Raw genomic sequence first — 14801 nt, 5'->3', positions numbered from 1 at the left:
TTTGAGCAACAATGTAAATGAATTATGACTGAAAAAAATGTCTGTTTCTGGTGTTGGTGGTGAAAATCTAAGATGGTAAATTAGCTCATGGGGATAGTTTTTTTTTAATCTCCCATTTTTAAATCTGCCATTTCAATGACCTGTGTTGCTAGCGAAGAGGGAAATATTTGCTTAGGGCAGAGTGAGAATTACTCCTCTTGTATATTGCTATGAACATTATACCGACTTGGTGTGCTTTATTTTATTTTAAAAAGTCACTACATTTTGGAAGGGTTTCATTGGGTGCATTGTTTTGGAATGAATGCAAAATGTGCTGGAGTACCTCAGCATGTGGAATGTGCTGGAGCACCTCAGCATGTGGAATGTGCTGGAGCACCTCAGCATGTGGAATGTGCTGGAGCACCTCAGCATGTGGAATGTGCTGGAGCACCTCAGCATGGGGAATGTGCTGGAGCACCTCAGCATGGGGAATGTGCTGGAGCACCTCAGCATGGGGAATGTGCTGGAGCACCTCAGCATGGGGAATGTGCTGGAGCACCTCAGCATGGGGAATGTGCTGGAGCACCTCAGCATGGGGAATGTGCTGGAGCACCTCAGCATGGGGAATGTGCTGGAGCACCTCAGCATGGGGAATGTGCTGGAGCACCTCAGCATGGGGAATGTGCTGGAGCACCTCAGCATGGGGAATGTGCTGGAGCACCTCAGCATGTGGATTGTGCTGGAGCACCTCAGCATGGGGAATGTGCTGGAGCACCTCAGCATGGGGAATGTGCTGGAGCACCTCAAGCATGGGGAATGTGCTGGAGCACCTCAGCATGGGGAATGTGCTGGAGCACCTCAGCATGTGGAATGTGCTGGAGCACCTCAGCATGTGGAATGTGCTGGAGCACCTCAGCATGTGGATTGTGCTGGAGCACCTCAGCATGTGGAATGTGCTGGAGCACCTCAAAATGTGGAATGTGCTGGAGCACCTCAGCATGTGGAATGTGCTGGTGCACCTCAGCATGTGGAATGTGCTGGAGCACCTCAGCATGTGGAATGTGCTGGAGCACCTCAGCATGTGGAATGTGCTGGAGCACCTCAGCATGTGGAATGTGCTGGAGCACCTTAGCATGGGGAATGTGCTGGAGCACCTCAGCATGGGGTATGTGCTGGAGCACCTCAGCATGGGGATTGTGCTGGAGCACCTCAGCATGTAGAATGTGCTGGAGCACCTCAGCATGGGGAATGTGCTGGAGCACCTCAGCATGGGGAATGTGCTGGAGCACCTCAGCATGGGGAATGTGCTGGAGCACCTCAGCATGGGGAATGTGCTGGAGCACCTCAGCATGGGGAATGTGCTGGAGCACCTCAGCATGGGGAATGTGCTGGAGCACCTCAGCATGGGGAATGTGCTGGAGCACCTCAGCATGGGGAATGTGCTGGAGCACCTCAGCATGTGGAATGTGCTGGAGCACCTCAGCATGTGGAATGTGCTGGAGTACCTCAGCATGTGGAATGTGCTGGAGCACCTCAGCATGTGGAATGTGCTGGAGCACCTCAGCATGTGGAATGTGCTGGAGCACCTCAGCATGTGGAATGTGCTGGAGCACCTCAGCATGTGGAATGTGCTGGAGCACCTCAGCATGTGGAATGTGCTGGAGCACCTCAGCATGTGGAATTTGCTGGAGCACCTCAGCATGTGGAATGTGCTGGAGCACCTCAGCATGTGGAATGTGCTGGAGCACCTCAGCATGTGGAATGTGCTGGAGCACCACAGCATGTGGAATGTGCAGGAGCACCTCAGCATGTGGATTGTGCTGGAATGTGCTGGAGCACCTCAGCATGGGGAATGTGCTGGAGCACCTCAGCATGTGGATTGTGCTGGAATGTGCTGGAGCACCTCAGCATGGGGAATGTGCTGGAGCACCTCAGCATGTGGAATGTGCTGGAGCACCTCAGCATGTGGAATGTGCTGGAGCACCTCAGCATGTGGATTGTGCTGGAATGTGCTGGAGCACCTCAGCATGGGGAATGTGCTGGAGCACCTCAGCATGTGGAATGTGCTGGAGCACCTCAGCATGTGGAATGTGCTGGAGCACCTCAGCATGGGGAATGTGCTGGAGCACCTCAGCATGGGGAATGTGCTGGAGCACCTCAGCATGTGGAATGTGCTGGAGCACCTCAGCATGGGGAATGTGCTGGAGCACATCAGCATGGGGTATGTGCTGGAGCACCTCAGCATGTGGATTGTGCTGGCATGGGGAATGTGCTGGAGCACCTCAGCATGGGGAATGTGCTGGAGCACCTCAGCATGTGGAATGTGCTGGAGCACCTCAGCATGTGGAATGTGCTGGAGTACGTCAGCATGTGGAATGTGCTGGAGTACCTCAGCATGTGGAATGTGCTGGAGCACCTCAGCATGGGGAATGTGCTGGAGCACCTCAGCATGGGGAATGTGCTGGAGCACCTCAGCATGGGGAATGTGCTGGAGCACCTCAGCATGGGGAATGTGCTGGAGCACCTCAGCATGGGGAATGTGCTGGAGCACCTCAGCATGGGGAATGTGCTGGAGCACCTCAGCATGGGGATTGTGCTGGAGCACCTCAGCATGGGGAATGTGCTGGAGCACCTCAGCATGGGGAATGTGCTGGAGCACCTCAGCATGTGGAATGTGCTGGAGCACCTCAGCATGGGGAATGTGCTGGAGCACCTCAGCATGGGGAATGTGCTGGAGCACCTCAGCATGGGGAATGTGCTGGAGCACCTCAGCATGGGGAATGTGCTGGAGCACCTCAGCATGGGGAATGTGCTGGAGCTCCTCAGCATGTGGAATGTGCTGGAGCACCTCAGCATGGGGAATGTGCTGGAGCACCTCAGCATGGGGAATGTGCTGGAGCACCTCAGCATGGGGAATGTGCTGGAGCACCTCAGCATGGGGAATGTGCTGGAGCACCTCAGCATGGGGAATGTGCTGGAGCACCTCAGCATGGGGAATGTGCTGGAGCACCTCAGCATGGGGAATGTGCTGGAGCACCTCAGCATGGGGAATGTGATGGAGCACCTCAGCATGGGGAATGTGCTGGAGCACCTCAGCATGGGGAATGTGCTGGAGCACCTCAGCATGGGGAATGTGCTGGAGCACCTCAGCATGGGGAATGTGCTGGAGCACCTCAGCATGGGGAATGTGCTGGAGCACCTCAGCATGGGGAATGTGCTGGAGCACCTCAGCATGGGGAATGTGCTGGAGCACCTCAGCATGGGGAATGTGCTGGAGCACCTCAGCATGGGGAATGTGCTGGAGCACCTCAGCATGGGGAATGTGCTGGAGCACCTCAGCATGGGGAATGTGCTGGAGCACCTCAGCATGTGGAATGTGCTGGAGCACCTCAGCATGGGGAATGTGCTGGAGCACCTCAGCATGGGGAATGTGCTGGAGCACCTCAGCATGGGGAATGTGCTGGGGCACCTCAGCATGGGGAATGTGCTGGAGCACCTCAGCATGGGGAATGTGCTGGAGCACCTCAGCATGGGGAATGTGCTGGAGCACCTCAGCATGGGGAATGTGCTGGAGCACCTCAGCATGGGGAATGTGCTGGAGCACCTCAGCATGGGGAATGTGCTGGAGCACCTCAGCATGGGGAATGTGCTGGAGCACCTCAGCATGGGGAATGTGCTGGAGCACCTCAGCATGGGGAATGTGCTGGAGCACGTCAGCATGGGGAATGTGCTGGAGCACCTCAGCATGGGGAATGTGCTGGAGCACCTCAGCATGGGGAATGTGCTGGAGCACCTCAGCATGGGGAATGTGCTGGAGCACCTCAGCATGGGGAATGTGCTGGAGCACCTCAGCATGGGGAATGTGCTGGAGCACCTCAGCATGGGGAATGTGCTGGAGCACCTCAGCATGGGGAATGTGCTGGAGCACCTCAGCATGGGGAATGTGCTGGAGCACCTCAGCATGGGGAATGTGCTGGTGCACCTCAGCATCGGGTATGTGCTGGAGCACCTCAGCATGTGGAATGTGCTGGAGCACCTCAGCATGGGGATTGTGCTGGAGCACCTCAGCATGTGGAATGTGCTGGAGCACCTCAGCATGGGGATTGTGCTGGAGCACCTCAGCATGTGGAATGTGCTGGAGCACCTCAGCATGTGGAATGTGCTGGAGCACCTCAGCATGGGGAATGTGCTGGAGCACCTCAGCATGGGGAATGTGCTGGAGCACCTCAGCATGGGGAATGTGCTGGAGCACCTCAGCATGGGGAATGTGCTGGAGCACCTCAGCATGTGGAATGTGCTGGAGCACCTCAGCATGGGGAATGTGCTGGAGCACCTCAGCATGGCGAATGTGCTGGAGCACCTCAGCATGGGGAATGTGCTGGAGCACCTCAGCATGGGGAATGTGCTGGAGCACCTCAGCATGGGGAATGTGCTGGAGCACCTCAGCATGGGGAATGTGCTGGAGCACCTCAGCATGGGGAATGTGCTGGAGCACCTCAGCATGTGGAATGTGCTGGAGCACCTCAGCATGTGGAATGTGCTGGAGCACCTCAGCATGTGGAATGTGCTGTAGCACCTCAGCATGTGGATTGTGCTGGAGCACCTCAGCATGTGGATTGTCCTGGAGCACCTCAGCATGTGGAATGTGCTGGAGCACCTCAGCATGGGGAATGTGCTGGAGCACTTCAGCATGTGGAATGTGCTGGAGTACCTCAGCATGTGGAATGTGCTGGCGCACCTCAGCATGTGGATTGTGCTGGAGCACCTCAGCATGTGGAATGTGCTGGAGCACCTCAGCATGTGGAATGTGCTGGAGCACCTCAGCATATCGAACAGAATTTCAAAAGAAGTCAGCAGAAATGCTCCAATCTCCTTGTGAATTGAAATATGTAGTTACAGGTATGAAGATATTTTATGCAAATAAACCTCTACATAGTAGAGCAGGAAGTGCAGAACAAAGTTTTGCAATAGAGCATAAATGCAAGGTGTACTGTCACATTAGACAAAAACACGGTACTGTATAATTTGGCGTACAAGTCAAGTCTTGAAACCCCTAAAAACTCTCAAAAACTGGGGGTCGACTTGTACGCCAGATATATTTTAGAGACCATAAATTCAGCTTAAAAACCAATCCGTGCAGATCCGGTGTATAAGTGGATTTTTGAAAAACAAAAAAAAAACCCCTGACTCTGACAGATTTTTATTGAAAACAACTTCAAAATCACTATCATTGTCTGAAAACAACAACACATTTAGAACCCTTCATAATCACTCTTGCTATCATTGTCTGAAACAAAGATGGCAGCAAACACATCCATACTCTCATTGTTTAAACAGTCATCATGTGTCCCAGTCTGGATCTGACCCAGTTTCAGCTTTGTTGTCAGTGTCCCACAATAAACCATCTTCTGCGCCATCAATTGCACAGGAGATGCTGCACTTTTTAAACAATTTTATCACCCTCTCTACCTTAACTTTGTCCCATGCCTTGAGCTTGAAGTTACACAGCACATCCAGTGATGCAGCATGCATTGCCCCGCCTTTTGTAAATGACTTTTCTGCACTCAACATATTCCATTCCTCATGTATATGGTCTTTGAATGGCTTGTTCAAGCAGACATCGAGAGGTTGCAATATAGACATCAAACCACCTGGGATAACTGCCATGTAAGTATTATGTAGTGCTGATCTACTTTTAGTCTTCTCAGTTAAGTTGCTACGAAACATAAACCAGACCAGCAAATTCCATTTTTTGCGTAAACCGCCTGGCCGCCTGCTCCACACATTGTCTATCCATAGTTTTATACCATTTTCATCCATCCATCCTCTTCATGAAAATGTACAAAAATACCTGCAGGAAATTTCATTTTTGATTTAATTTTGTGTTTTAAGATTACCATGGGTCTTAACTTTGTCTCATTAGCCATGCACAATAACACCATGGTAAACCTGGTCCTTTCATGCCCTGTACTTCTGGTTTGCACTGCTTCAACACTTTTCCATTCCACTGTTCTATTGCCTATCACGTCAAAATTCATGGGGGTTTTATCTATGTTTCCGATATTTGCTAATGCAAACTGATGTTTCTGCCAGTTACATATAATAAACTGGCGAAAAATTACAACTTTATGATCAAGATCTTTTGATAGTTTCTGTGCAGTTTTTGGGGGTTTTTTTTGGCGTAATTCCAGATTTTTCATGTTCATGAAATGATTGCACCAGCCTACTGTAGGCTCTAGATCATCACTAAGGTCTGGGTGCGACTTTGCCAACTGCAGAGCAAATGTTCTTTATTTTTATTTCGGGTGACTATGTACCAATCTTGCCTCTGTTCATGTACTCACTCTACAACGTGATTTTCCAACTCTGGCCAACGATTGATTCCTTTTCTCAAAGAACACTGCCTTTTTGGTATTTTCCTTAAAGTCTCTTCTTTTTTCCTCCAATCTCTTATCAACTTCTCATCCACGTCAAATTTTCTTGCAGCAGCCCAGTTGTTGGTTTTCTTGGCCATTTCTGTCACTTTCAACTTAAAGCTTGCTTCATACTTTTGTCACGTGCTGCATTGTGTCGATGGACCCTCCATGATAGCAATCACCCCCAGCCAACGCCCACCAGATCGAATTGCACGATCTTTGGGGGGGTCAACGTATATACCGATCAACAGCCCATTTCAGGCATTGTGATCTTTGGGGTCAACTTGTATGCCAGTCAATGGGCCAACTCAAGTATTCAGAAAATGGGGGTTGACTTATAAGCCAGATATACCATAAAACCCTTAAAATGAAGCTTAAAAATGGGTGTCAACCTTTATGCCAAAATATATGGTAAGTAGTTAAGTAGTTAAACAGTGCAACTCCTCCTAAGAGTTGTCTATTCAGGAGTCTGATAATAAAAGGAAAGAAATTGACCTTGAATCTGGAAGTGCATGTTTTTAAACTTTGCTCCCCAGAATCCTTAGACCCTTGTACGCTTGTACATTTTCTTTCCCTTCATCTTACTATGAGCTCAAGTGCCTTTAGCTTTCCAGGTTCCGGTATCTGGCTTCCCTTGTGCCCTTTCTACTACTGATGACACACATCACTAAACAAGTGTTTTAGACGGAAATCTTAATATTTCATTCTTTGATCTAACTTTTAAAAATTTGACATTAAGGTGAAAGTTACTGCTATTAGGTAATGAAATAATGGATGACATATAGAAGTGGAGAATATTAGAATCACAAATACAAGTGAGAATCAAGCTAATTATAGAAAGGGGAAGTTAAAAAAAAGATGAGGGAGGCAGAGAGGAACCATGAGCTTCGCACCAAACATAAAAGGGAATCTAAAACACATTCTGTGGGCACCAGAAGATGAAAAATCGGAAGGGGAGAGGTGGGTGGGTCAATTCATGGAGGCTGGGATAATAAATCAAAAGTTTTTACCAAAGATGATGATGTTGCTGGATTTACCCCAAAGGAAGATGTAGTTCAGTGTGGTAAATCACTGGTACACCAACTGGATACGGCTCCCAGATCAATCCTACCCATAGCCCCTTGCATGCTACCCTTTTCCTTTTGATCAGTCAACGAGGTAGATGGCTGTTTTATAGTGCTCCAGACTTTAGCTATCAAAAACCTGATTGTTTCACTACTCAGCCTTTTGGATTGTTGGTACATTATTCAGATTCTAAACAGGAAGGATAGCTGCATGCAAAATGGATAGGTTGCAAGCCAGATTGCTGAGAGAAATAAGGCAAAAGATTCCAATGTCTAGACCTATTCCTCTAAAGATATGTACATTTATAGGTGCTGCATGGGAACTGGAAAGCTATAAATTCTATATGATTTAAAAAAGAGTTTGGGGATAAATCCAGGAACTTCAGTTCAATCAGTTTAATCTCGGTTATTGAGGAAGTTCAGTGGGATTAACAGTCCCTTCAATAAAATGGATCAAATAGAGAAAAATTAAAGGCAAATCATGTTTATTTTGAAGGATAAACAGAGAAAGTTGAGGCACATATAACTTCCAAAAGGTGTTTGATAAAACACAATATAGTTAATGGAAAAGAGGCTTAGAAAATTGGGAAGAAAATTGACCATGTAACACGAACCTGGGGGTGGGGTTACATGGAACAGTACAACAAGAAATAGGCTCTTGGGCTCAGGATGTCTGTGCTGAACACGATGCCAAATTAAATTAAATCTCTTTTGTCTGCACAAAAAAAAACATACCCCTTTCTCTAAAAGCCTCTTAAAGGCTATGATGGAATCTGCTTCTACTCTGGCAGCCTATTCCAGGTGCCTACCACTCTTGGTATAAAAAAAATCTTGTCCTTTAAACTTTCACCCTCTCACTTTGAATGCATGTCTTCCAGCATTTAATGTCTGTATCTGGAAGAAATGTTTTAATTGTCTATTCTGTGTCATAATTTTCATAAACTTTTATCACATCTCCCCTCGGCCACCGATGCTCTACTTTAAAAAAAAACAATTTTGGTTAGATTGCTTTTCATATTGAAATGTACAATGGAGATCCTCAGGATCCACAACCCAAAACATGGCTTATCTTAATGTACATATGCTAATGACTTAGAATTGGAGGTAAAAAGCATAATTTTCAAAATGACATGAAACTTGAATGTGGAGTGAATGGTGATGTGGATATGCATAAATGGGAATTGCTGTTGCCATCAGATGGAGGCCAAGTACAAGTTAAGAATATTGGAATGAACATACTGATGGCGAGAATCAGGGTTGATTACAGAAAGTTCACAGGGGACATTAAAAAAGGGTGTAGGCAAAGATAGTATGAAAAAAGACTGGCAACAATCATAACAGGGAATCCAAAAATATCCTCTGAACAGGAAAGGAATTGGGAGAGGTTCGGTGGTACAAATGCTGCTTAACAATTCCGGTGACCTGTGCTTGATTCTGACCTTGTCTGTCTGGAATTTGCACCTTCTCCCTTTGGCCGCATGGATTTCCCAGAGGTGTCTAGTTTTCTCCCATTTCCCAAAGATATGTGGGGGGGGGGGGGCTCATCTGCGCTCAAGGGCCAGAAGGGGCTGTCACTGTGTCGTACATATAATTTAGAAAAAAAATATGCTGGTGGGTCAATTGACTAATTAACTACTGTAAATTGTTCCCATTGCAGGTGGGTGGCAGAAGTATTCTGAGACCTGGCATTGACTCAATGGGCTGAAAGGATCTTTGGGGTTATAAACAGAGACATGTCGTACAGGAGAGTATCATAACTCATCTTTGTAAGACACTGATCTACTATATTTAGTACTGGGCCACAAACTTTAGAAAGGGTTTAGGTAGGGTCAAGATGTTAATGATTCCAGGGACTGACGTTCTTGTTGAAACCGAGGAGTCTGCAAAGGGGTCCAAAGGAAGTATTTCAAATTCATGAAAAGTCTCGATAGAGTTCACGGCATGAAACTGTTACTGCTAGCAGAAGAGTCCAAATAGAAAGGAAACAGAATAAAAATGACTGGCAAAAGAAAAGTTGATGAGAAAAAAAACATGCACTGAGAAAATTTCCAGTCATGAATGGACTGCTGGGGTAAAGGTGATGGCAGAGTCATTACAGTATTAAAAATAAACTGAACAAATATCTGAAGAGAAATCAATTGAGTGGGCAGGAGAATGGGTCGAGCTGGATTGTCAGTGAAGAATTAGAATGGACTTGATAGGCCAAATAGTCTCCAAATAGCTACAGCCATTCTACAAGTTTGCTTTGTTTCACTCCAGAGTTTTTTAAAAAATCAGCTGACTTTGACCTAATTTGGCCATGATTAACAAAGACTCTGGTTTCAAAGGGTCATCAAGCTTATACCATATTCTTTGCCCTGCTGCTATTTGTTGGATTGTCTTGGGCATACATAGCTGAATGAAAAGGGATTTTGCTTGGTGTGTATGGATACCTGGTCATGGGACATGTCTTTTTTTCAAACAGTCTTTGCTCTGCTTGATTCTTCCAAGATGAGAAATGACCCCCTGCAAAGCTGCTGCCCCAACTCGGTAGGCCTTAACCATATCAGGAAGACTTTTCGTACCTGGCCCACTGCCTTCATTCCATGAAGTGCATTGGGTAGCCAGTTCACAAACTGAGAATCATCATTAATTTATTTTGAGTATTTTATTTTGGTTTGTTTTTAAAAAATTATACATTGTAACATTTTACATATACAATATGTTAAACTTTTTCTCACAAACACAACAAACAACAAAACAGTCCCTCCCTCCCTCCCTCCCCCCACCCCTGCTTCCATACATACAGATCCATTCACTCTCAGAGCTTACATATATGTTAAGTATATGGAGTACAGTTGGGGAAACTACTTTTTTATAATATATATTAGTAACTTTTATAACATTTTTGTTCCTTTTTATTACTATATCTGGGCCCCTATGTGGTTCAGGTTTGGCTGCCAGACCTTTATGAAAGTGTCATATTTATTCTTTAAGTTATATGTGATTTTTTTTCCCCCATATATATAAATATATACATCTGTTCATTTCCACAGTCCATCATGCTATGAGTAGAGGGGAGTCGGACTTCCAAATGATCGTGATATATTTTATCCCTACTGCCAGTGCTATTTTTGTCAATGAGATTTGATATTTGGTCAATTTGTTGCTTATTTCCATGAAATGACCTAATAGATAGAGCTCAGGGTCGCCCGTGAAGGCCACTCCTGTTATTCTGGTTAATTTTTCTGTGATTTCTTGTCGTAATGGCCTCACTTTCATGTACGACCACGTGGCATGTAGAAAAGTCCTGTCTCGGTCCCACATCTGAAATTTCGGCTTTTGATCTGCATATTTTTTGTGGGATAAGATATATTTGGCGTAAAAAAAAAATTAAAAAAAAAAATTATACTGAACCAGTCCATATATTCCATTTATAATTGATGTCATGGTGTCCTTGCACCAATCTGACCAGCTTCTTTCTGAATCACCACACCCAAGTCCGACTCCGATCTTTCCCTTGACCTCTGCAACCCTGGTTTTGCACTTTCGCTCTAGAGAGCATTTTGGTTATAAATTTGGGTGTATTCCCCATTCAGACCATTCATTTAGTTTCACTAATTTCAGGTGGGGTCAACATTGGTTCCCATCTTTCTCTTAAGAATGATCTAAGCTGGAGAAAACAGAAGATGGTCCCATTGGCCACTCCATAATTGTGTTTTAATTGTTGAAAGGACATAAGAGTTCCTTCCATGTAACAGTCTTTAATATGTTTTATACCTTTGTCATACCACAAATTTAACATTCTATAGTCCATATATATATATATATATATATATATATATATCTATAGGCAATAACACATTTTTACACAATGGTGCTTTTATTGATATCCCTACTTTTTTCCCTATACATTCATTAATGAATCATTGTGGATAATTGATGGGAACTCAAAAAGAAAATCAATGCATGATGGACATGTATGTTCAAGGCGATTTTCTGCAACAAAGATTTTGGGACATATGTATGGGAGGGCAATTATCATTCTAGAAATGTTAATAGAATAATTTAGAATAAAGAAGAGGACAACAGCAAAAAGCCACAAAGAGATCCTGTCAATCTTTTATCTTTACGGGGAGGCACGTAAGGAGAGACTGGAGGTGGAATCATTAATCTGCAATAAACGATGCGTTTGCACCATGCAGAAAAGAGGAGGAAAGAGAAGTATTATACAGTCTTCAAACCTATTGGTGACTCAGTGGATTACATTTAGATATGACCAATGTAAATACCTTTTTCTCAAATTCACTTTTTTATTGATGTAAATCTACCTCCAGCATCAAACAAACACTGTCACTTCTGAAAATGTAATAGGAAGTTTCCATCTGACCCAGTTTTTATGTCAATCCAGGCGCTTGTTAATTTATCTCAACTTTATCAGTGGGCTCCAAAGCATCTGGTAAATTATTCTGATCTGGGCCGAAATATTAACTTTTTTTCCTCCACAGATGCTGTATGAGCTGCTGAGCATTTCCTGCAATTTTTATTTTCATTTTCACCTTGTTTTGTAATTGTAGGCACATGGCAAGAGATTTTGTGCCCTTCCTCTGCTGTCCTAGGAAGGAAGTCTATCTCTAGCAAGCAGCTTTCTGGGCCATTGTCCAAAAGTTGTCCTGAGATTCCATGGCATATTCTCAAGAGAAAAGCTGCAAAATGGATCTTGTATGAAACAAAGCAGAGGAACATTTATTTTGAAAGTGGTTGTCCTCATTATATACCATGTTGAACAAATTATTGATCTTCTCTCTGTGAATAAATTTGTGATGTTATCTCAATCAAACAAAGCAGATTACATGCCTAAAGATGACAAAGTTAAACTTATTCCAACCAAAAGAGTCCTTGATGTTTCATTAAGCTTTATTTTAAAAAAAATTAAAGATCCTAAATCCTGACAAATTTGTTTTCTCTTTTGGAGGTTATATTCTAACTGAGGAATAATAGCTAAGTGTGCTGGCAGCTATGAAGGACTCAGTGGTGTTGGTAAAAAATATTTTGGCTCTGATTCATTACACTCCATTACAGATGTGGTTCCACTGATACCCTACCCAAGAAGGATGGCATGGTTAGCGTAGCAGTCAGCGCAACGCTGTTACAGCACCACCAAATCAAGACCAATTTGAATCCCGTGCTGCTATAAGGATTTTGTACATTTTCCCCGAGTCTGTGTGGGTTTACCCCGGGGGCTCCGGTTTCCTCCTACACTTCAAAACGTTCCAGTGTTGTAGGCCATTTGGGTGTAATTGGGAGGCACGGGCTTGTGGGCCGAAAAGGCCTGAAACCATGCTGTATGTCTAAATTTTTTTTAAATTAAAGCCAATTTACTATTTTTTTCACTGTAATGAACTTGCAGTGCAGCTCAAATTTCGAAGGATGGGACCTGATGAAATGGTGAGGACAAAATGCATAGCAAGAAATCATCATAAAATTTGAGTTATTTAATTCAAAGGACTTTTTAAATAAAATGGCCATTGGAAATCCCTCCTCTAATAAGTTTGGGTTTAGTTGAACATTTCAAACTGCATTATTAGATTTTTGATGTGGACATGCACTTGTGTTTTCAATGATGAATTGAAACGATAAATGTTTTGAAGATATATAATTGCCTTATTTTACATCTGTCAAGATTTTTTTATTTATTTCCACAATCTCTGTCTCTACCATGGAAACTGCATATGTCTCAGTCATTTCTCGACTGTTGTCTTAGTGTTCTGTTTTGTTGGAGCTTCACACTAGTTATCGAGTATCAGAGAAAGCTTGGCATCATTTTCATCAAAATAATCCAGTTGCTTTCTTTCTGTGAAGCTAGAAGCTATTATGATAACAGCATACTGCAGAGGGACTTGGGAGTACCTGTGCATGGATCACAGAAGGTTAGTTTGCAGGTGCACTATGTTATCAAGAAGGCAAATGGAATGATGGCTTTCATTGCTAGAGGAATTAAGTTCAAGAACAGGGAGGTTCTGCTGCAACAGTACAGGGTATTGGTGAGGCTGCACCTGGCATACTACATATAGTTCTGGTCTTCTTATACAAGAAAAGATATACTAGCTTTAGAGGTTGATTCCAGAGATGAGAGGGTTAGCCTGTGAAGAGAAACTGAATCATCTGGGACTATACTCATTGGAATTATGAAAGGGACATGAAGCAGGAAAGTTGTTTCACTGGGAGGTGAAACTCGGACTAGGAAACATAGTTTCATGATTCAGGAAAGTAGATTTAGATGGAGATAAATGGCAACCAATTTCCCCAGATAGTAAGAAAATGTAGAATTCTCTGCCCAGGAAAACTAAAGGCTACTTCCTTAAATGCATTTAAGACACAGTGAAATAGATTTTTGTAAGTGATGTGTGTACTTTGACAACAAATCTGAACTCTGAATAGTGAGGGAATTAAAGATTATGAGGAAAAGGCAGGGAGGAGGAACTGAGTCATGGTCAGATCAGCCATGATCTTATTGAATGGCAGAGCAGGTTTGATGTACCAGATGGCCTACTCCTGTTCCTATTTCTTATTCTTTTTTTCATTATTATATGCAAAATTTAACTGACACTGTGATTTCCAATATCTAAGCCCTGTTCTAGTATTCTTTACATCTTGAATGCACTTTGCTTGGTGATTGATACTTAGAATGGTGACGCATTGTTACTTGTTTATATATGATCTGGATATGGCTTTGTAATGACACTGGGAATTCTGATCCAGCAGGCCAGAATATTCTATCCTTTAAGATATTCTGAGGCTGTGCTGACTACCGACCAGATCAAGTTATGATAATTTTATTGATCTGCTGGCAATCTGGTGCCCATGATCCATAATTTTTCTAATGAATCATTGCATTGTCAGAAAATTATGCATGGCAGTTATTGTAACTTTTAGGTCTGTGATTCTAACACAAGCAACTGCAGAACCGGTTAAAGTCTTAGATTCAAATGGAAGGTGCGGAGCAGTTGGAAGTGACGTGCGAATTCTCAATGTCACTGACTCATTCATTAGCTTCATCAACAGCCTGCATTATTGGACCGTGTACAATTTGAGACGTACCTGCCAATCTCATTTTAACTGCATCTCCTGCATCAGAGGACCTTTAGGTAGGGATTGTGTGGGGAAAAAAAAATAACAAGATTTAATTGAGAATTTTATGATCCAAGAAAACTATTTAAAACATAAATCACAAAAAAATGCCATGCTTTGATTTTAAAAAGCTAGTCAAATCTAGTACGAATGTATCAGCTAGAGTAAGAGATTGTATGATAGTTTATGATTTCAACAAATATTGCACAGTGAAAATAGTATTGAAGCTTAG

General features: G+C 43.8%; 1 long non-coding RNA gene across 1 annotated transcript in view; it reads right to left on the bottom strand.

Moving 5' to 3' along the window:
- Positions 1-10239: 10239 nt before the first annotated feature.
- The window catches only part of LOC138741130 (uncharacterized), a 29780-nt gene continuing 25218 nt past the window's right edge, over positions 10240-14801 (bottom strand). The window contains exons 3-4 of the long non-coding RNA XR_011343349.1: positions 14540-14580; positions 10240-12244 (exon numbers count right to left, since the gene is read on the bottom strand). This is a non-coding gene — a long non-coding RNA (uncharacterized lncRNA). The remainder of the gene's footprint in view (positions 12245-14539; positions 14581-14801) is intronic.

Source organism: Narcine bancroftii, chromosome 8 (genome assembly GCF_036971445.1).
Source record: "Narcine bancroftii isolate sNarBan1 chromosome 8, sNarBan1.hap1, whole genome shotgun sequence".
Taxonomy (NCBI): domain Eukaryota; kingdom Metazoa; phylum Chordata; class Chondrichthyes; order Torpediniformes; family Narcinidae; genus Narcine; species Narcine bancroftii.
The sequence above is the reverse complement of the archived record's forward strand: the minus strand, read 5'-3'. Positions and strand labels throughout refer to the sequence as shown.